Consider the following 23,301-nt stretch of genomic DNA (forward strand, 5'->3'; position numbering starts at 1 on the left):
CTTAGCATCATTTGGTAGACATTGTCTCCTATATTTCCTATCTAAGCATATGTGCAAGCTACAATCCAAACTCTTAGCACATATGTAGGGGGAGAAATTGCTACCATATGGGGTTCATGAAACTTGTTCATATCCTTTACACATGGTAAATATGCTTGGACAAGCAACATGGATTCAATTGAATTTCAATTCATATCTTTGCGAAAGGGTTGTCATCAATTACCAAAAAGGGGAGATTGAAAGCTCTAGTTTGGTTTTGATGTATTGATGAAACCCTAAGTGCTAACCTAGTTTATCGAGTGATCATGAGATAGGTAGCACATTTCAAGTGGTGAAGCAAATGAAGATCATGACATGATGATGGTGATGCCATGGTGATGATCAAGTGCTTGGACTTGAAAAGAAGAAACAGAAAAACAAAAGGCTCAAGACAAAGGTATAAATGGTAGGAGCTATTTTATTTTGGTGATTAAGACACTTAGTGAGTGTGATCACATTTAGGGTCGATAGCCGTACTATTAAGAGGGGTGAAACTCGTATCAAAATGCGGTTATCAAAGTGCCACTAGGTGCTCTAACTCATTGCATATGCATTTAGGATCTAGTGGAGTGTTAACACCCTTGAAAATGTTTGTGAAAATATGCTAACACACATGTGCACAAGGTGATACACTTGGTCGTTGGCACATTTGAGCAAGGGTTAGGAACTTCACTGGCGGAGTGTTTGCCTGTAGAGTGCGGACAGTCCGACGGTGCCACCGGCACCCTGTATAGAAAAGACAGAGGTCACTGTAAGTTACCGGACGCTGGTCTTGGTAGGACCGGCATGTTCGGTCAGTAGAAGTGTGAAGACGATGGCATCAGTCTCTGATCGGATGCTAGGTCACTTAGTGACCGGACGCTGGAGGGTTGCATCCAGTCCTGCTGATGTGGTAGCGCATAGGGGAGACATTGAGTGACCGGACACTGGGCGTGTCCGGTCGAGCATGACCGGACCGGTCATGATTTCTCACTTCTGGATGCTTACTGGAAACGACCGGATGCTGAGGTCCAGTGTCTGGTCACTTCATAGCAGCGCGTCCGATCATCACTTCATCGTTGGAATCGAGTGCTCAGTATTTGAATAGAGGGGACACGTGGCATGCATCGCACGACTGGACGCTGGGGTCCTACGTCCGGTTGATATGACCAGAGCACTCGATTACCCCATGTTGTGCCCAATGAAGGGGTACAACGGCTCTATTTCGTGGGGCTTCTATTTAAGCCCCATGGCCGACTCAAGCTAACTCTCTTGGCCATTTGCATTGACATAGCAACCTTGTGAGCTTAGCCAAAGTCCTCCCACTCATCTCCATCATTGATTCATCATCTTTGTGAGATTAGGAGAGAATTCAAGTGCATTGCTTGAGTGTTTGCATCTAGAGGCACTTGGTATTTGTGTTTACTACAGGATTCGCTTGTTACTCTTGGTGGTTGCTGTCACCTAGATGGCTTGGAGCAGCGAGTATCATCTAGCGGAGGTTGGTGATTGTCTCTGGCTCCGATCGTGGTGATTGTGAGGGGTTCTTGACCTTTCTCCGGTGGAGAGCCAAAAGGTACTCTAGTGAATTGCTCATGGCTTGTGTGATCCTCATCTTGTGTTGGTTGTGCAGCACCCTATTGAGGGTATGGCGTGTGATGCCAATTAGCGCGTGAACCTCCAAGTGAGTGAATCGCCACAACGAGGACTAGCTTGTCGGTAAGCAAGTGAACCTCGGTAAAAAATCATTGTGTCATCATTTGATTCCGAGGTGATTGGTCTTCATTGGTATTCATTCTTGTGATTGATTGGTTCACTCCTCAACTCGGCGGTATAACCATCTTGCTCACTCTCTTTACATTACCGCAAACTAGTTGTCAAGCTCTTTAGTGTAGCTAGTTGTGAGAGCTTGTTAGTTTGGTTAGTGTGGCTCTTTAGTTAGCTTTTGAGAGTGCACTAACTTAGTGTAGTGACATAGATATTGAGTGGATAGAAACTCTATAAACTAGAATTGTGGTAGGTGGCTTACAATTTTAGTACGCTAGCGTAACACTTACTTCGTCTCATAATTATCTAATCGGTTTGCTAAGTGTTGTTGTAGAAATTTTTAATAGTCTATTCACCCCCTCTAGCCATTAGGACCTTTCAACTGCCTATCGCACGCTAGGCTAGGCTAGCCTCGATCATGTTTTGTGAGGCTAGGCTAGCCGTAGGGTTGCTATCACGTGGCCATCGTGGGCGCGCTGCCGGCCACAATGTGGGTAGGCTAGGGTGATGTCGCGGCGACTACCATATGGTCGACGTGCCTCCCATCTCGCCGCTCGATCCAACTACCACATTGCAACCCAGCATGGCCCCTCTGTTTGTCATATCTGAGTCGATGACCTTGGTCACTGTGGCGAGGGTGATGCCCCTCTGCCTTGCCTATCCCCGATAGCCAATACTGATGAGACCACTCGAGCTTGGCTGCTCCAACTCAAGTGTGTCATGCCAAGCCCTCCCACTACTTTGTCACTCATGTGCACATGCTTGCACTACCGTCGCCAACCAAACCCACTCGTCTTAATCCGATCATATCCGCTCACCTGCTCGTTCATCGACCACGCCATGAGCAGAGCCATCACTTTTCTTCCTCCTCTCTTCGACCGCTCAGCTTAGCAGCAAATCCTCATACTCATGAGTGGTTTAGGTAGTTAGCTAGACGTCTCTCTCACATCGAGTCCAACCTTGGACAGCCGGCCGCCAATTTGGCGTTTTTCTTGCCGTCGGCCAAGTGCACCGCCGCGCCGGTAAATCGAGGAGGGAGTCCGCCATCGGAGCAGTGGCACACCGGTGTCACGCTCGGCACATCGTCGTGAGGTGCGGGCGCACGTGGCCGAGTCGCCTCGTCGCTCCTCTACCTCAACCACCACTGCAACGTGAACCCTGGTGAGCTACTGGTGCTCATCCGTCACCGCCACCACCTCGGTAGAGCCTTAGGTCACTAGAACGTGCATGCCATGGCATGGATCCACCCGTCGCGGGGGCTAGCCCTTGATAGTGCGCCGTTAAGCTCCCCACCACTACCTAGGAGTGCACGCTTATCGATAGGCAAAGGTCGGCTCCTAACCCCTGTGGTAGCAAGATCGGGGTGTGCAGCGCAGCCGCCCATGCCGCTAGTCGCCATGCTGGCGAGCGCAGGGTAGAGCAAGGACCTCCCCGTTGTGGGGGTGGAAACATTCGAGGTCCTTAGTGCAAAGCTTGTCTTGGGTGTAATAGTGCTCTGTGACGCCGCGTGATAATCTGTTACGCTAAGGGTTTTTCTGAAAAGGTGCGGGGGCGTGCATAGGCTCCCCGTTGTGGGTCGCTTGTTGGAACGGCCTGCTACACGCACGGGCTCCCCGTCGCGGGCCAGGGCCAAAATCGTTGGCCACCGGCTTTTCCTTTTTCTAAAGCGTTTCCAAATTAGTTTCTAGGGTAAACTTGTAAATTCAATATCAATTTGGATAGCTGATCAAAAATTGTGAAACCAATTTTGTTAGGTTCCTAAAATCATGACCTATCTGCTAATGTATTTTGTTCACTTAGTTTCATAGAATTTTCAAGAGTAGATTAATTAATTTGAAGCACTTAAAATGGGTAAAACATGAACTTGTAGGAATTATTGTGATGAATTGGTAGAAGTACTGGCCCAAAATTTTTTTACAGTAGATTCCTAACATTATTAGGTGCTCACTGTAATTTTTATAGCTCCATAATAATTAGTTTGCTAAGGTAAATAATGAATTCTAGTTTATATATAGTAAATAAAAGGAAATAAAGAAACACCTAGGGATTTTATAACTAAAACATTGTGAGAAATTAGTGCCTAGTTCGACAACTTGGATATGTGGCCTAGTACGTTAATCGTCAGAGCTAGCTCGTTAGCTTGAGAGGCGTAATCGTATTTTAAGAGTTGCGATAGTCGTTGATTATTTACGTCCCTATGTTGTATCCACGTATTTCATGATAGGGGCGATGTTGGATCGTGGAGTCATTCATAGTAGCGGAAACAGATGATGACTTGATGATCATGCCATCATTATGAAAATCTAACTTTGTTATATTTTTCTAGGCAAGCCTCGGTGCATAACCCTTATTATTCTGCACTTATCTTTTGTGTATGCATTAAGTTTTAGGAGTTGAATGAAACTCACTTGTATATGTATATATATATATATATATATATCTTTATCCTATGAGTCTTACTTGTATGACAACATAGTGTAGATTTCTATGCTACAGGACTCCAGTAGAAGTCGAGTGATTGCCTGTCACTCGTGAGAGATAGGAAATATATTATTGTTGTTATTATATCACATGGAATATATATATATATATATATATATATATAGGTTGGTTACACCGTTTTCCCTGACCGTGTTGGTTAAGGACCGGCCATTGCATTGGATTCTAGTCAGGTCATAGACTTATTATCTGAGGACATACTTGTTTATAGGAGCAGGGAAGGCTCATTGCTCTCTTGTCGTGGGTTTTGGCTCTTTCTGGACCGATTGATTGGAGGTGGGGATGGTGGAGGTCTAAGCACCACACTGAGTCTGGGACTCAGGTGTGGGGGCTTAGAGTCTAAGTTTGGACGGGGACCTAGAACCCTTGACAGGAGAGTGGTGGGTTGGTCTTGCTTGTGCCTAGGGTACAAGCAGGGCGTGTGTTTTAGGGTACTCAATTGGGCACATTGATTCACGAATCGCTGGGTAATCCGGTATGACTTGTCTACAATCTAGCACCGTAGTAAGAACTGGAATATGAAAGATGGTAAAATAGTTCTAATTGCTCATCACCTGCTTGAAAGTAGCATAGGTGCTTACATAGAATGGTTAGTTAATTAACTAATGATGTCTGCTAATAAAATTGAATATAAGGATGCATGCTTAGTAATGCTTCCTGCAGATGCAATAAACCCACAAGCTAGATAGCCTTGCATATTCTTGGAGTCTTTTCTTTCCTCCTAGTAGGTAAGTCTTGCGGAGTACAATTGAGTACTCAGGGTTTATTCTACCCTGTTGTAGGTGACAGGAACATGTGGAGATGACACTTGTGTGTGGAAACCTCCTGGTGGGCTCAGCGAGGATTTTCTTAACGTTGCGGACATAGAGTTTATTTGAAACTTCCACCCAAAATGTTTTACAATGGAAAAACTTATAACATGTTATGATGTATATAACAGATCATCATGTTAATGTTTGACTTGTCATTTATTGATTTTATTTCTGCTGAAACTATGATAACATGGTTATATTTCGTTGTTATAAACATTAAATATTATACTCTGATGTTGCACAGAAAGTGATGTAAGCTTTATTCTCCTATTTATGACCCTGTTAAAAAATGTGGATTTTTGGGTTCTTTCATGGGGTGTGCTCAACAGAATTGCCTGATGTAGCTCACCTTCGGGGTGATTAGTGTCTAGTGGAAGACAAACATCTCCGTAAGTGTATTATTTTGGGCGGTTCTACCACAGGTGGTATTAGAGCATATATGAGAAAATAAAGCTTCAAAATCCTTTTCTAAACTAAAATTTGACAACCTATTTTTATAAAAAGTTAGGGCGTTGGCATACGAAGCATATAACTAGCCCTATTGCTATAGTTAAGCATCTAGAATAGGTTTAACTAGGTTTTCTCCGGTGGACTGACTCTCACATAGTATACGATCTTTGAGTTAGTCGCGCTGGTATTGCCTTAGTCATCATGACCATATGACGGGTAGATGCGCCCTTCATAGATGTCACGCACGTTGTATTGTGCATGACTAACTCGTCCCTATTTAGGAGTTACTGCTAAACTGTGGCTTCATGTTCCGCATTCGCCTGTGGTTCACGCCTGCCATGACCCATGTCTCCCCGTACTCTTTTCTGTGCTCTTATCGGACCTTCTCCCTGTAGTCGTACTAGTTAGTAATGGCCTTGGACATCGCTCGCCTCGAACGTGCAAAAAATTCGATCGATTCGTTTGTAGTGATCCTGCACAGGAACCTTGGTGGACCGCGCCAGGACCACTAACCGCTCTACCACTATAAGCAAGGCCTGGCCTAGCCATTGGTACCACCACCCGGTGGACTCTAGCTCGCCTAGCTTTTCCTTTTGAGCAAGCTTTTCGCTCAAACCTTTCTTGCAACCACTTGCCAGGAATGGCAGGAGCCTAGGTTAGCAGTTACTGCTTGAACATCGAGGGCTTTCCCAAAATCCTATATGCCACCCCATAAAAGCTCAGAGTCAAGGATCGTCCTAAGTATGAGGGCTGGGAGTATGAAAAGCATGGCACTTAGCGGTGTAAATCTACCGTTTATATTGGGAAGAGTGAGGAGTTTTCTAACATCACTGAAGCCTGGAATGTGACCACAACCTAGTTTTGCTTCATCAACACCTGCCAAGTTGTGGCCCGCAAAGCCTTGTGGCACCTTTGCTAGATCTATGAAGAGCCCATTGCTCATACCCCCATGAGGTTCTTTCCACCTTTGGAAAAGAATCAATGGGTATGGAGGGCTCATATGGAGGCTTTGTAGGGGTGGGATGCACAAGAAGACAGTCCAACCATGGTGCACTTGACCACATACCTACTTGCTCTTGTTGAGCAGTATGATCGGCAAGCCTCGGAGCTAAGGAGGTGCCTTCAGTGAGCCAAGGAAGCTAAGATCTTCTCTAGGATGCTCCAAGTTCAGCTCGCCGAAGCGCATGCTTGTACGATAGCTGTAGAAAGTAATGAGACTGCCATGGTAGAAGCTCTAAAGGAGGCTGAAGATCGGCATGTCCATTAGCTAGGAGAGGCTTATCTTGCCACCAGGGGCAAGCAGAGGATGCTAGCTACTGAAAGGCATGATCCCTTGATCCTAGATGGTATCCCTATCCATCCACTGGAAAGGCGAAGGGCTGGTGCGGCAGTACCGCCAGCACCCCCACCTTTGGAAGTGTCAGAAGTAGAGCCCTCGCTTCCCCTCACTCAGCCACTGCCAAGAGATGAGGCAGATCCATAGCCAGGGCAGTAGGAGAATCCGCCAAGCTCGGGAATGAAGATGTGTGGTCTGACAAAGTAGACTAGTTGCCTTGGGAAGATATACCCGTAGTTAGTGGTGTCTTTCGTCGCTGTCATCCAGTATTGTAATCTTTCCATTGCATTTCGTCTGTAGTTGCTGAGATCGTCCGATCATGGGGAAGGTGAACGATGTGTCGAGAATGGGAGAGTAAGTGCCTATATGTTGTACCAGCATAAGGATGTTTGGTTGTGCATTTTATTTATTTTGCTGTGTATTGCGTCTGTCCACCCTTAAGTCTCATTAGACGTGCTTAGGGTTTTCAAGGACGATGTTAAGTGGGTTACAAGAGAAGTTGCCATTCAGATGCCAGTAGATTAGCCATGATGGGATAAAGTAGGACACTGTATCGACTAATTGTGGATGTCCTAGCAGAACAAATGAATCTTTTTAAATCAAATCCGTTGTTGGATTTAAATTCCTTGTCCCTTGTTGCGAACGGAAACATTGTTGTCTAAATCTTCCCTTGCAATACTCTATTTCTATGGTCTATGATCCCACTATTTTTCACTACGTGTAAGTTGGTAAAGTGGCCTGGTTAATAGCTTATGGTGCCACGATGAAACCGAGGGCCCCTATGGAACAGCTGCCACATGATGATGCTACTTGGCATGCGCTGGTATTGAGGGTGTTGACCAGTCCCTTTGCCAAGGTACACCGCTGTACCACTCTTGCTATAAAGTATCCTTCTTGGAAATATTCAGGTGTTCAAATGGGAAATCCACAATGGGTTGATGAAATAGTATTTCCTCAAAGTAACCAAGAGAATATGGTTTTGGTGGAAGTAAGTATGTCATGATCTCAGTTCATACAAAGGTTGGCGTATATTGTGGACAAGGAAGGAAAGAAAAAGAAGAGTAGTATGGAAGAGTTAGTCTCGGATAGTAGGGAGTGATTGGAAAAGTCTGAGTGGATGTCATATCCCAAGCACTGTGTCTAGCTAAACCATGCTACGCATGTCGATCACTATTACTGAGTGTCCTACGGACCCCGTCTGTGTTAGGGTCCACTAGCACCCTATCCTCGTGTAACCACGACATTATGCCGCACCCACCGTACTCGTGCATTGTGCGTTTCCCCTTTTTTCCTAGCATCCTATCGGCTCTCGATCCTTGCCCTCGTCCCCATACTAGACCCCCCTTTCCCTCTCTTTTTCTTCTCTTGGGAACACAGTCGCCCGCACGCCTCCCTCATCGAGCGAGCCCCTCTCATATCTTTTTTCCTCCCTCCACTCAAGCTCGCACAGGGAGCATACCATGGCTGACCTTATCCCCACAACGTGAACCATCAGTGTTTCCCTTCCATGCCACCTCCACTTCTGGTGTGCTGCACCCCACCTCCATTTGCCACTACAAGATGCCCTTGGCCTTTGCTCTCCTTCATTCCCATCCCCCCTCGCATTCGAAGCAGGGCTACGAGATCCAGTCGTCATCCGAAGAACTAGGTTCATCAGTCAGAGGCGACTATGAAATCTGAGAAGAGGAAAGGATCTGGTTTTTGTCAAAGAAGTTCAAGTCCACCTTTGGTTAGTCGGTCTCAAGGTTTATGATATTTGAGTTCTCTATCTCCTATTTCTGGATCTGTTGGACATACATCATGTTTTGGATAATCATTTTCTTATTGTTTCTCCATTGCCCTCGTCTATCCCGACTTCTAGATTAAGCCTTGGTTGTACTAGGTTGCTCTTAACCATGTAGCTCTAAATCCCTATGTGGTTTAGCGTTCGACGTCGTGTAATCTTTTTGATGTAATTTTAGATCTACAAAGTGTAATCGTATTTCTACCTTTCTGATTCGTGTTTCAAATCTTGAGACAAGATTTTGTTTAAGGGGGGCAAAGCTGTAACACCCTCGGTGTTACCACTTAAACAACTTGCCAAACTATGTCATGAGCATCATGTTTATGTGTCAATGCATGTGATGAAGTGTGTAGATCAATTTCCGTAACTCAAAACGATCAACGAAAGTGCTAAACGAAAGTTGATTCAATAGTCATGTTATATCACTAAGGGTTTAAAACCAATTTTTATTAAGCAAAAATACTATAGAACATGTATGTGACACTTAAATAAAGTTGGAAGTACAAACTTGGTAGATGACAATGCAACTTTTGTTTCGGTAAATAAATGTTGTTGAATAGTATTTTTGATAGCTCAAGGATTGAAGTTGGAATTTAATTCTAGCCTCTAGAACTAAAATGATCAAGTCTGAAGACCTAATGATGATGTCATTTTGGCATTTAAATTTTGATTAAATTTCTTAAACACTAGATTCATGTTTTTGCACTATTGGTTGTACTAAAGTGAGTACATGAGCATGGTGTAGGTCGAAGTCGTGTTGAAGATCACGTTGCTCTCGTAAAAATTGCCCAAACTTCGTTAGAGCGCATTGCGGTCAGGTTTTGGCGCTCCGTTCGTGAATCAGCGCCTGGCTTGATGAACCTATTTTGGCGTGTCTCTATCTCTCTCAGTAGTTCATCTAAGTTTGCGTTTGATGCTCCTTGGGATAGCCTTTAGGACCCTCTTGAGCCTTGGCAAATTGGTTTGGTCTCAACCGAGCTAGGTTGGTTTTGGTTGGAGCTTTAAAATTCGTGGACGCCACTGATAGCAGCCGCTCGGTCCAGGCTCGTGATCACTGTGTGCTACCATTGCCTGGCCATTCATGGCTTTGGCCATGCCATGGGCCGGTCTAGGAGGCTACCTATTCGTGCTAGGCTGGGCTGGCCTAGTCATGTTTTATGAGGCTAGGCTAGCCGCGCCATCGTGGGCGCGCTGCTGGCCAGGACATGGGCAGGCCAGGGTGATGTCGCGGCGACCACCGTGTGGTCGATGTGGCGCCCATCTCGCCGCTCGATCCAATTACCACATCGCAACCTAGCATGGCCCCTCTGTTCGTCGCATCTGAGTCGATGACCCCGATCGCTGTGGTGAGGGTGATGCCCCTCTGCCTCGCCTGTCCCCAGTAGCCGATACCGACGAGACCGCTCAACCTTGGCTGCTCCAACTCAAGTGTGTCATGACAAGCTCTCCCACTACTTCATCACTCATTTGCACATGCTTGCACTATCATCACCAACCGAACCCACTCGTCTTAATCTGATCGTATCCGCTCGCCTGCTCGTTCATCGACCATGCCATGAGTAGAGCCATCGCTTTTCTCCCCCCTCTCTTTGACCACTTAGCTTAGCAGCAATTCCTCATACTCATGAGTGGTTTAGGTAGTTAGCTAGATGTCTCTCTCACATCGAGTCTAGCCATGGACTGTCGGCCACCAATTTGGCGTTTTTCTTGCTGTCGGCCAAGTGCACCGCCACGCTGATAAATTAGGGAGGGAGTCCACCATCGGAGTGGTGGCGCACCGGTGTCATGCTCGGCACACCGTAGTGAGGTGCGGGCGCACATGGCCGGGTCGCCTCATCCCTCCTCTACCTCAACCACCACCGCAGCGCGAACCCTGGTGAGCTACTGGTGCTCATCCGTCACCGCCACCACTTCGATAGAGCCTTAGGTCACTGGAACAAGCATGCCATGGCATGGCTCTGCCCATCACCGGGGCTAGCCCTCAGTAGTGCGTCGTTAAGCTCCCCACCACTAGCTAGGAGTGCGCGCTTATCGATAGGCAAAGGTTGGCTCCTTACCCCTGTGGTAGCAAGCTCAGGGTGCCTAGCACAGCCGCCCATGCCGCTGGTCGCCATGTCGGTGAGCATGGGGTAGAGCATGGACCTCCCCATTGTGGGGGCCAAACCATTCGGGGTCCTTAGTGCAATGCTTGTGCCCGGTGTAATAGTGCCATGTGATGTCGCGTGATAATTTGTTACACTAAGGGTTTTTCTAAAAAGGTACGGGGGCGTGCACAGGCACCCCATCGGGGGCCGCTTGTTGGGCTGGCCTGCTACTTGCATGGGCTCCCCATTGAGGGCCGAGGCCGAAATGATTGGCCACTGGATTTTCCTTGTCTAAAGCGTTTCCAAATTAATTTCTAGGGTAAACTTGTAAATTCAATATCAATTTGTGTAGCTGATCAAAAATTATGAAACCAATTTTGTTAGGTTCCTAAAATCATGACCTATCTGCTAATACATTTTGTTCACTTAGTTTCAGAGAATTTTCAAGAGTAGATTAATTAATTTGAAGCACTTAAAATGGGTAAAACATGAACTTGTAGGAATTATTGTGATGAATTGGTAGAAGTACTGGCCCTGAAATTTTTACAGTAGATTCCTAACATTATTAGGTGTTCACTATAATTTTTGTAGCTCTATAATAATTAGTTTTCTAAGGTAACTAATGAGCCCTAGTTTATATATATAGTAAATAAAAGGAAATAAAGAAACACCTAGGGATTTTATAACTAAAACATTGTGGGAAATTAGTGTCTAGTTTGACAACTTGGATACGTGGCCTAGTACGTTAATCATCAGAGCTAGCTCGTTAGCTTGAGAGGCGTAATCGTATTTTAAGGGTTGTGATTGCCGTTGATTATTTTCATCTTTACGTTGCATCCACGTATTTCATGATAGGAGCGATGTTGGATTGTGGAGTCATCGGGAGTAATGGAAGCAGATGGTGCCTTGATGATCGTGCCACCATGATGGAATGCTAACTTTTGGTTACATCTTACCCAGGCAAGCCCCGGTGCATAACCCCTATTATTCTACACTTTATTCTATGCTTGTGCATTAAGTTTAAGGAGTTGAATGAAACCCACTTGCATATATATATATATATATCCTTATTCTATGAGTTTTAGTAGTATGATAGGATCGTGTATATTGCTATGCTACATGACTCTGGTAGAATTCAAGTGATTGCCTATCACTCATGAGAGATAGAAAAGAATTATTGTTGTTATTATATTACTATCACATAGAAAATATATGAATGATAATTGGAGACCGGGTGGAATGGTACTTTAGATCTGGACTTGGTTTGGCATTCGAGCGAGGCTTGGATTGCACTTGTTCTGCCTGTGTTGGTTAAGGACCGTTTGTTGCATTGAATTCTAGTCAGGTCACAGACTTATTATCCTGAACACATACTTGTTTATGGGAGTAGGGAAGGCTCATTGCTCTCTTGTCGTGGGTTCTGGCTCTTTCTAGACTAACTGATTGGAGGCGGGGATGGTGGAGGTCTAAGCACCATACTAAGTCTGGGACTCAGGTATGGGGACTTGGAGTCCAAGTTTGAATGGGGACCTAGACCCCTTGACTGGAGAGAGATGGGTTGGTCCTGCTTGTGCCTGGGATACAAGTGGGGCGTGTGTTTTGGAGCACCTAGCTGGGCACATTGATTCACAAATCACTGGGTAATCCGGTATGACTTGTCTATAATCTAGCACCATAGTAAGAACTAGAAGATGAAAGATGGTAAAATGGTCCTGATTGCTTATCACCTGCTTGAAAGTAGCACAGGTGTTTACATAGAATGGTTAGTTAATGAACTAATGATGACTGCTAATAAAATTGAATATAAGGATGCACATTTAGTAATGCTCCTGTAGATGTAATAAACCCACAAGCCAGATAGCCTTGCATACCCTTGGAGTCTTTTCTTTCCTCCTGACGGGTAAGTCTTGTGGAGTACAATTGAGTACTCTAGGTTTTATTACCCCCTATTACAGGTGATAGGTGGATGCTAGAGCTGACTCTTGTGTGTGGATCCCTCCTGGTGGGCTCAAAGAGGATTCCTTTACGCTACGATCATAGTTTTATTTATAACTCGCACTAAATGTTTTTATAAATAGAAGTTTTATAATTTGTTGTCATAGTTTATATATCAATGCTTCATCATATCATGGATATATATTTATTTTTGCTGTAACTCTGTTCACATGTTTATATTCTACTGTTATAATCAATAAATATTATACTCTGATATTGAATAGAAAGTGATGTAAGAAATGACCTAAGAATGTTGTAAGCTTCATTCTCTCATTTGTGATCCTAATGGAAAAATATGGATTTTTGGGTTCTCCCTTGGGGTGTGCTCGACGAAACTACGTAATTTAGTGTCTTCCCTTGAGTACTTAGTGTCTAATGGAGGACAAGTACTCCTGGGAGACATTAGATTAGATAGTTCTGCCACAGGTGGTATCATAGCCATAAATGAGGAAATAAAGCTTCGGAACCTATTTCTAAAATTAAAACTTGACAACAAATTCTTTTCAAAAAGTTAGGACGTTGCATGCGAAGTTATATAAGTAGCCCTATTACTATGGTTATGTATCCAGGATAGATGGCACTCTGCTGACTTAGGTAGGCTTAATCAAGTTTTCTGCTGGTACACTGACCTCAAGCATAGTCCGATAGTATCGCCTAGCTACAGGGAGAGAACGATGCGTCAAAAATCTAAGAATGGTTGCCCTATATGTTGGCAATAGTAGAAGGACATATAGGGTGTGCATTCATGCACATCCTGTTTGTGCATGGTAGTGCCCGTATTGCTTGCAGATACGCCATCCATAGGTGTCAACGCGTGTCATATTGTGCATGATTGACCCATCCTTGTTCCAGAGTTATTGCTACACTGTGGCTTCGTGCTCCACGATTCTCCTATGGTTCACGCCTGTCGTGACCCATGTCTTCCCATACTCTTTCCTACGCTCTTGTCGAACGCTTGTCCTACAGTCGTACTAGTCAGTAATGGCCTCGGACATCACTTGCCTAGGATACACAGAAAAATTTGGTCGATTCATTTGTAGTGATCTTGTGCAGAAACCTATGGTGGACTACGCCAGGACCACTGACTGCTCTGCCATTATAAGCAGGGCCTAGCCTAGCCATTAGAACCACCACTTAGTGCACTATAGATCGCTTATCTTTTCCTCTTGAGCAAGCTTTTCGCTCAATCCTTCCTTGCAACCACCCACCAAGGATGGCAGGAGCCTAGGTTAGTAGTTACTGCCTGAACACTAAGGGTTTTCCCAAAATCCTATATGCCACCCTACAAAAGCTTGGAGTCAAAGATCGTCCCGAGTATGAGGGCCATGAGTATGAAAAGCATTGCACTTAGCGGTGTGAAGTTACCATCTATATTGGGAAGAGTTTGGAGTTCCCTAGCATCACTAAAGCCTAGAATGTGACCGCAATTGGGTTTTGCTTTGTCGACACCTACCAAGTTGTGGCCCGCAAAGCCTTGTGGTACCTTTTTTAGATCTATGAAGAGCCCATTAGTCATACCCCCATGAGGTTCTTTCCACCTTTGGAAAAGAATCGACGGGCATGGAAGGCTCGAATAGAGGCTTTGAAAGGGCCGGATGCGCAAGAAGATAGTCCATCCATGGTGCACTTGACCATGTACCTACATGCTCTGGATGAGCAGTATGATTGACAAGCCTTGGAGCTGAGGAAGTATCTTCGGCGAGCCAAGGAAGCTAAGATCTTCTCTAGGATGCTCTAGGTGCAGCTTGCCAAAGCGCATGTCAGTGCGGCATCCGTAGAGAGTTGGGAGACTGCCATGTCAAAAGCTCTAAAGGAGGCTGAAGATTGGCATGCCCATCAGTTGGGAGAGGCCAACCTTGTCACTAGGGCCAAGCAGAGGATGTTGGCTGCTGAAAGGTAGGATTCCTCGATCTTGGAGGGGATCCCTGTCCACCCGTCGAAAAGAAGGAGAACCGGTGTTGCAGTACCGTTAGCACCTCCACCCTCAGAAGTGTCAGAAGTAGAACCCTTGCTTCCCCTCACTCAGCCACTGCCAAAAGAGGGAGAAGGTCCATAGCCAGAGTGGTAGGAGAATCCGCCGAGCCTAGAAATGAAGATGTATGGTTTGACAAAGTAGATTAGTTGCCTTAGAGAGATGTGACCATAGTTAGTAGTGTCTTTCATCGCTGTCCTCCAATATTGTAATATTTCCATTGTATTTCATCCGTAGTAATTGAGGCAGTCCAATCATAGGGAAGGTGAATGATGTGTCGAGAATGGGAGAGTGAGTGCCTGTATGTTGTACCAGCATAAGGACGTTCGAAATGTGCATTTTATTTTATTTCGTTGTGTTTATTGCATTCATCTACCCTTAAGTCTCGATTAGACGTGCTTAGGGTTTTCAAGGGTGATGTTAAGCGGGTTACAAGAGAAGTTACTATTCAGATGCCAGCAGACCAGCCGTGATTGGATAACATAGGACACTATAACGACTAATTGTGGTTGCCCCAGCAGAACACTTAAATCTCTTTAAATCAAATTTGTCGTTGGATTTGTGTTCCTTGTCCCTTGTTGCAAAACAAACCCTTGTTGTTTGAATCTTTCCTTGCAATACTCCTCTTATTTGGTGGTCTAGGACCCCACTGCCTTCATTGCGTGTAAGTTGGTAGTAGTTGCCTGGCTAATAGCTTATGGTGCCACGATGAAACCGAGAGCCCCTGTGGAACAACTGCCACATGGTGACACTGCTCAGCACGCGCTGGTATTGAGGTTGTTGACCAAGTACCTTTACTAAGTTACACCACCATACCACTTTTGATACAAAATATTCTTCTTAGAAATATTCAGGTGTTCAAACAGGAAATCCACAACAGGTTGATGAAATAGTGTTCGCTCAAAGTAAACAAGAGGATGTGGTTTTGGAGGAAGCATGTATATCATGATCTTAGTTCATACAAAAGGTTGGATTTCCACATCCTCTTGTATCGTGACGCTGCCACTACCATCACATCATCATCATGTCAGCACTGGTCCACTGCATCTCTGTGAGGTTGCCGGTCGTGTGCGTGTTGTCTCTGTCGCGCGCATGTGGGTGTGCCACCGTCGTCATGCCATTTACGACACTGTGGTGCATGGGCCACGCTGGTCGAACATGGGCACACGTTGTCCGTAGCGCCGGTGCGTGGGCCTCCTATGCTCACCGCTCGTGTCCTACCAAGGCAAGGACGAGCCGAGCCCACTGTCGTGTTCCATTTCTCTTTCTCTCTCTACTCTCCGCCACTGCCGAGTCGCGTCATGACGAGTCAGAGAGTGAGGACCTCTCATCAATTCTTCGTGCTCGCGTCTCCGCCTTCACGTCCCCTCTCCAGTCGACCCCACCCTGCTTTGACTTGCGTCACACCGAGCTCCAATTTTGGAGCTTTGCCCGCCGCCGTGCCGTTAAGGCCCGTCACCGCCCACACCGTGGCCAGCCTCCACCACTTCACCCTGCGCTAATTCCTCTACATCACTAGCTCGCCTTGGCTCCCTCTTCATCATGTGGACACTAGTCGTAGCTCTAGTGCTGCCTCCTCGCCGCTGACATGGCCATGCCCTTATGGTCCGCCATTCACCTAGCAGCACGCACGTGGCCAGGCTCGCTCGGGTCATCTCTGGCTGAGTCGGCTTCTTAGTGAGGTCACTGGTGAGTTGTCATTGCTGCGGCTACCCCTTGTTGTTGCTACGGCTCACCAGAACGCCATCGCCATTGCCGTAGGGTGCCCGCCATCATGGAGAGGTCCTTCTATGGCGTCTCGGCACGTGCAACCGCCGCCCAACATTTCGCGTCGAACCCTAGGTGAGTGTCAACCTCGTAGATAGGTCAGCGCTAGTGCCAGCGCTTGCCGCACCGGAGCGTGCAGGGGAGGCCAGAGACCTTGTCGTTGTAAAAAGGAGAAAGATCCAAGGGTTCTGTTGCAAAGTTATTGTCTATAGAAATAGTATGTGTAGTGTTCACGCTATTTTCTGATAACGCGAGGGCATTTTTGCTAATGTGCCAGCACGCGCAGGCTTCCTCGCCGCGGGCCGCCTCGCATGCGTGGGCCGGTGCCACATGGGCCGCACCGAGGGCCGCCGTGCGCTCGCGCGCGCGCGCATTGCATCACGTGGGCCACGTTGGGCCAAAACCAGTTTAGCTTTTTCGTGGAGAATAGAAATAGCTTTTCATTTGTATTTCTAAGCTGATCTTTGGTAAATCATATAAAATTATGTAGGTATCCAAAAATTGTGAAACCAATTTTATTAAGTTTTTAAAATTATGCTCTATCTGTTAGTATATTTCGTTCATATATATACTTATCGATACTTGGAGCTATTAAATCATTTGAGAGTGCTTGATATTATTAGGTTAAATATTATAGGAATTTTTGTGGTAAAATGGTGATAGCTTTAGCTTTAAAAATTTTACAGTAGCTTTATGGTATTATTATGTGCTAACTGTAATTTTTGTTACTTTAGAATAGACTTAACATAAGGCTAGTTAAATGCTCTTTGTTTTAAATATGCATTAAATCATTAGTAGAAATAAAGATATATCCTTCGTTTGTAAAGCTAGGTGTTTATTAGTTGAACCCAATACTTTACTCGATGAAGATGATAGTTAGCTTAGTATCTTAGTCATTAAAGCTAGCTTAGTAGTTTACCATGTGTATTCTTATTTTAAGAGTTGTTGTTGCCGAAATGCTAAGTGTTGCATCATCATCGCATGTATGTAGATTACGAGTTGGCGGAGATCGTGACCATCGGAGATCATGAGTTCGAGGAGTATGAGGAGATCCTCGTGCAGGATGAGGTCCTAGAGCCGCCACTGATTGACTGAGCTGACACCGCGCCTGCTCAAGGCAAGCCCCAGTGCATGACCCTTATTTTGAATAATCTCTGGATATATATATATATATATATATATATATATATATATATATATATATATATATATATATATATATATATATATGTGTGTGTGTGTGTGTGTGTGTGTGTGTGTGTGTGTGTGATGTGCATTTATGTTATAGGATTTATGTTGAAACTACATGCATAGATAACCTACCTATGAGTCCTATTAGCATAGGTTGAGTAGCTGCTATACTTAGGCTATCGGTAGCGTGAGTAACCTGTCGTTACTCACAATAGGTGATTAATATTATCACTCTCATGATAAAATGGTGAAAAGAAATAAAGACCGGACACAGATATGGTATGGGTATTGGTGGGTCTTATAGGTTGTGTCCCGCGGCCAATAGGGCATAGCTTGATTACACTATTTTCTCTGTCCGTGTTGGTTAAGGACCGATCATTTCATTGGACTCTAGTCAGGTCACAGACTTATTATCATAAGCACATACTTGCTTATGGAAACGGGAAGGCTCGTTGCTCTCTTGTCGTGGGTTCCGGCTCTTTTCGGATCGACTAATTGGAGGTGGGGATGGTGTAGGTCTAAGCACCACACTGAGTCCAGGACTCAGGTGTGGGAGTTTGAAGTCTAAGTTGGACGAAGACCTGGACCCCTTGACAGGAGATTGGTGGGTTGGTCCTGCTTGTGCCTAGGGTACCAGCAGGACATGTGTTTCAGGGTACTCAACTGGGCTACATTGGTTCGCGAATCGTCATGTAATACGGTATGACTTGTCTACGATCTAGCACCGTAGTAAGAACTAGAAGATGAAAGATGGTGAAATGAATCTGATTACTCAACTTTTGCTTGAAAGTAGAACATGTGCTTACATAGAATGGTTAGATAATGAACTAATCATGACTGCTAATAAGAAATCTACATAAGAATTCACTACTAGTATTGCTTTTGGCAAAAAGGAAACCCAACAAATCATAAAACCTATCATATCCTTTGGAGTCGGAAAATTATTCCCATTAGTCGGGTAAGTCTGGCGAGTACATTGTGTACTCAGGGTTTGTTTACCCTTGTTGCAGGTGCAGCTTGACGAGTAGCTGTTGTGTGGAAGATTCTTCTGGTGGGCACAGACGGATCCTTTTATCTTATCGTTAGATGTTTATTGTAATTCCGCTGTTTAAATTTCGCACTCTAAACTTAGTATTGTAACAATATATTTTCTAAGAACTCCTGTGGTATGAAATATTGTAAACTCGTTCTTATTATTGGATCATAGAGGAGATACGTGAATTATTCGAGTTCTCTCTTGGAGTGTGCTCGACGGAATCGTCCGATGTAGCTTACTTTCGGGGTGCTTAGTGTCTGGTGGAAGATGAACGCCTCCACAAACGTATTATTTCGGACGGTTCTACCACAATAGCAATGGCAAGGGGCATGTCAAATCTTATTGGATTGACGGGAAGGACGGGATGAGTGTGCATGAAACACATGAAAAATATTACACATAAGCGATGCCGATCGGAAAATGGTGCGGTCATATTTGAGTTCACTCGTCCATTAACACCTTCATGCAGCGGAAGGGTGGAGTGCAAGAACATAATCGATCCGACGACTCCTCTGAAGGTCATCTGGACCATGGGTGCTCAATGGTCACCGGGCCCCTTAAGTTTGAAGAACATGCACTCGGACACAAGCAATCGTCCTATCAGGATTCTTCTGCTGAGCGGCCTGGCTGAAGCAGTGGAGGACCTCCGCCCGGTGCTTGGTGTTCATGGGTTTATGATGTTTGTGGCATGGGCTATTCTGCTGCCAGGGGGAATCATGGCTGCGAGATACCTGAAACATCTGAAAGGCGAGGTCTGGTTCCAGGCTCACACCTATCTGCAGTACTCAATCATAGCTGTCATGTTCTTGGGTGTTCTGTTTGCAGTCGCTGAGCTCCGAGGTTTTTCTTTTATATCCAGACATGCTCGAATTGGCGCAGTAGCATTGACATTCGCATCTATGCAGCCAATAAATGCCTATCTTCGACCGCATAGAACAGAGAATGGAGAGTCTCCGCCTGGAAACAGAGTGGTTTGGGAATATCTGCATGTTCTGACCGGGAGATCTGCTGCGCTTGCTGGAACCGCGGCGCTCTTTACTGGTTTGCAGCATCTTGGGCACAGATATGACAGTAAGACCATCAAGGGACTTACATGTGGGCTGATCTTATGGGTTATAAGCGTTACTTTGGTAACCGCTTACCTTGAGTATATGGCGATTAAGCGAAGAACAGCAGGTGCTGATGGTGTTTCAGGAAAATGGGTGCTTGGCAGCACTGAGGAAGATGATACAGTCGATCTTTTGCAATCTGAAAGGGTAGTCAGTAAAATGGAGTCTAATTCATCACCTGAACCAATGGAAGTACAGCTTGAGCCACTTAAAAGACGAGACAAAATTTTCACCATACATATGGACATAAAAGTATTTTAACTAAAATTCTTTATAGATAGAACGAGCGGCATATACATCTCAGGATAAAAGAAGTTTCAGTTTCAGATTTTTTGTTGACATATATATAAAGGGGGGATTGGTGAGAGCCCCATCTTTGACTTGCTCGAGAGGTATTATCACGCCACATGGTATAGAATAGGTTTATCTTTTGTCTTTTGGAGCTTAGGTCCTTGTCTTTAATCTCCTAACTTCTTAGCAGCAATGTATGTAATGTATATCTGTACAATTTTGGTAATAGTTATAACTGAAAAGAGGATACAATTTTTTCTTTAAATATCACGCGACTCTGAAGCATTTTCACATATGCTACTATCTGACATTATCTGTTTGTGATATGTTGTGTATATACATTATGTGACTTGGAACTAGAAACAACCGTCCAACGAAATCACAGTGCGCCTGCATTTTGTAAAATCAGCTATCCACATTTTATCTGTAGGCTACAATTATCCTTTGTGCTATTTTTTTTAAACAATTTGTGCTAATTTTTTGCCTTCTTAATATTAAAACCAGTGGCCATCTATGCCTACCTGATGCAATGGGGCATGTTTGGTACCAATTGAAAGGGGTCCAATGTTGGGTTGCTCTGCATCTTGGTATTACCTATGTACTGATTCCATGATATTGCTTGCCAAAATACCAGAAATGCATTTACTTCTAAACTACATATTCATACCCGCCTTTTGTCGGCAAAAACAGATTTCCTTTTTGCTGTTGTGACATGCAGGCAAAAGTAGTTGCCCACTTGTCTTCTACTAACGTGCTGCAGTTTGTTGACCCTGGAAATCATCCACAATAACCATTGAGTTGGCTCTCATCTGCTCCAAGCAAAAAAGACCAGGCTCGAGGTACTTGCATCAATGCACGCGTTAATTAACATAGCATTTGATGTGCTCTTGCAAGTATATAGCTAATGCGAGTTTTTGCCCTGGACAGCTACCGCTGGTGCCTCGGAATTTGCAGTTCGACATGGCAGAGGAAGAAGAAAGCCCCCCCCCCCCCCCCCCCCCCAGAAGCACAATGACAAGCCGAAGCGGAGAAGGGACCAGGGACCAACATGGAAGTCACAAGAAGCATGACGATGTGCACGTGATAGCCTATGTGGGCCCGCAGGGAGAGCCTTTCCGGCCAACAGGGATCCTTAGCAAATTCAGCAACCAGTGCTCCATTTTAGAAAGGGAGAAGGTGTCTATCACATATGAAAATTGGAAGGATGTCCCAGAAGAAGGAACACGTGTGGAAAGACATGCTGAGGCGGTTCATGTATCCAGAGGGCTATGATAAAGAGAAGTGCAAGGGGCATGTCATAGTCCTGGCAGGAAAAGCACTTCAAAACTTTAGGTACAAGCTCAACAAGGAGTATGTGCAGAAAGGGGAGACACCCTTCACCCGTTACAATTACATCTTGCCTGAAGTTTGGGAACAGTTCGTCAGACAAAAACAAACCCCAGAAGCAAAGTTCAAGAGCGAGTACTTCTCCGAGCTTGCTAAGAGGAACCAACACCACCACCACCACCTGGGCATGACAAGGTATGCTGCTAAGAGGCCACAGTGGTGGGCAGAAGAAAGGGCTTTAGCTGAGGCCGGGCTATCGGATCCGTACACAGACTGTGATGTGAGGGCACGGGACTTCCTCAAAGGCCGCAAGCCAAAAAAGCTAAAGGAGGGCAAGTCCAAGTTCAACGAGCCACAGACCGAGGAGGCGGAGAAGTGGATCTTGGAGGTCACTACGGTCGAGAAGGGAGGGTCATTCGAACCTCGCCAAGAGAGGGACGTACTAACTGAGGCGCTGGGAAACCCTAAGCACCGCGGCCATGTCCGTGGCGTATCTTCAAGGAAGAGCTGGAATACCGTGGATTCCTAGCAATCCAACTCAAGCACATACCACATGAGGCAAAGATACAAGGAAGGGCTCATCTAGAAAGGCAAAGATGAGACAATGAAGGTAATGATCATGGGGTCGATATAAGATGCTTTCACGAGCACCGACCCCATGATGGTGGAGGTGAGGTCGCAGCTATTTCGCCAGGCTGGCGTGGTGCTACCATAGGTTCAAGACGTCGTACAAGGGTAGATGGTGCCATCGACCAGAGGACTCCCTAGGTACCCAGTCGACGACATCGTGGAACCTACTAGCTGCACGCTTTAGGTGCCCTTCGGTAGGGCATAGAGGACGAAGGATGTGGCCACAGGAGTGACACTGCCACCCAAAAGCGGTGCCTTGTACGGTGGCAAGTCGATCCCACCTGACTACGCTAGGGTGGACGTGATGTGGACCGACACAGAATTTGATGAGGATGAAATCGATATTCCCACCAAAGAGGGGAGCAGAATCATCGACGCTACTCTTGGCAAGCACGTGCTATGGAATAAGGGTGACATTGTCTTGGAAGTGCCAACGTCGGCGTCAGCTCGCTCATAGCCTTCTCCCCCTGGTGACCCGGGTGATGACGATGACAACAACGATGATGACAACAGTGGTGATAATGACAATGTTGGCCGCCTAGGCAGCAATCCTCGAGGCAGTCCGGCTCCCAGCAACAGCAGTCCATAGGGAGGGACAGCGGCAACACCGAGCGATGTGACACCACCGCCTACAAGTGGTTTGAACGAGGGCACAAGCCAATGTCCTCCCCCATCAAGGAAGCCTATAAATGAAGAGGAGGCCATACCCTGCAACCACACCAAGAGAAGTTGGGCGGCCTATAAAATAGCCGACAAGTACCCATACTCAACTACATTTGAAAGGTTTGCTACTAGCGAACATAGTCAATCTATAATTCAATTGGAGATGCAAGCTGCTTTTTTCACTCCCTAACATCTTAAGCCCCGGTGTTGTAGGCCGAAAACACCGCCATCGATTTGGGGCCTGTCGGATGATTGCCCCGACCGCTACGAGCATGGGAAGTTCATGATGACCTTAGACGACTGTAACAACCCAGGTTTTCCAATACCCAAAAATCTAAACTTAAAAAATTTTATAACAAAACACATGCATGGTGAGTGTGCATACTAGGGAACCACCCATGTAGTTGCACAAGTAGAACCAAGTTAGCATGGTTGAGTGTTTTGCATTTAATTCAACTTGTGAGTTGCTTCTTCATGATTTTATGTGATGTAATAAAATCAATCCAACCTTTATAAATAAAATGTTTGTGTGAGTTGCCAACCTATGGCTTGGACCCTAAAGCCCTCGATGA

At 45.4% G+C, this 23,301-nt stretch overlaps 1 long non-coding RNA gene and 1 pseudogene across 1 annotated transcript in view; both read left to right on the top strand.

Annotated features, from left to right (window-relative positions):
- Positions 1-11,707, top strand: part of LOC136529382 (uncharacterized) — a 38,222-nt gene extending 26,515 nt beyond the window's left edge. Inside the window, exon 6 of the long non-coding RNA XR_010777277.1 lies at positions 11,605-11,707. This is a non-coding gene — a long non-coding RNA (uncharacterized lncRNA). The remainder of the gene's footprint in view (positions 1-11,604) is intronic.
- A 4,783-nt stretch (positions 11,708-16,490) lies between these two features.
- On the top strand, positions 16,491-20,080 carry LOC136526667 (cytochrome b561, DM13 and DOMON domain-containing protein At5g54830-like; annotated as a pseudogene).
- Positions 20,081-23,301: the final 3,221 nt, after the last annotated feature.

The sequence above is a fragment of the Miscanthus floridulus genome, chromosome 19 (assembly GCF_019320115.1).
Source record: "Miscanthus floridulus cultivar M001 chromosome 19, ASM1932011v1, whole genome shotgun sequence".
NCBI lineage: Eukaryota > Viridiplantae > Streptophyta > Magnoliopsida > Poales > Poaceae > Miscanthus > Miscanthus floridulus.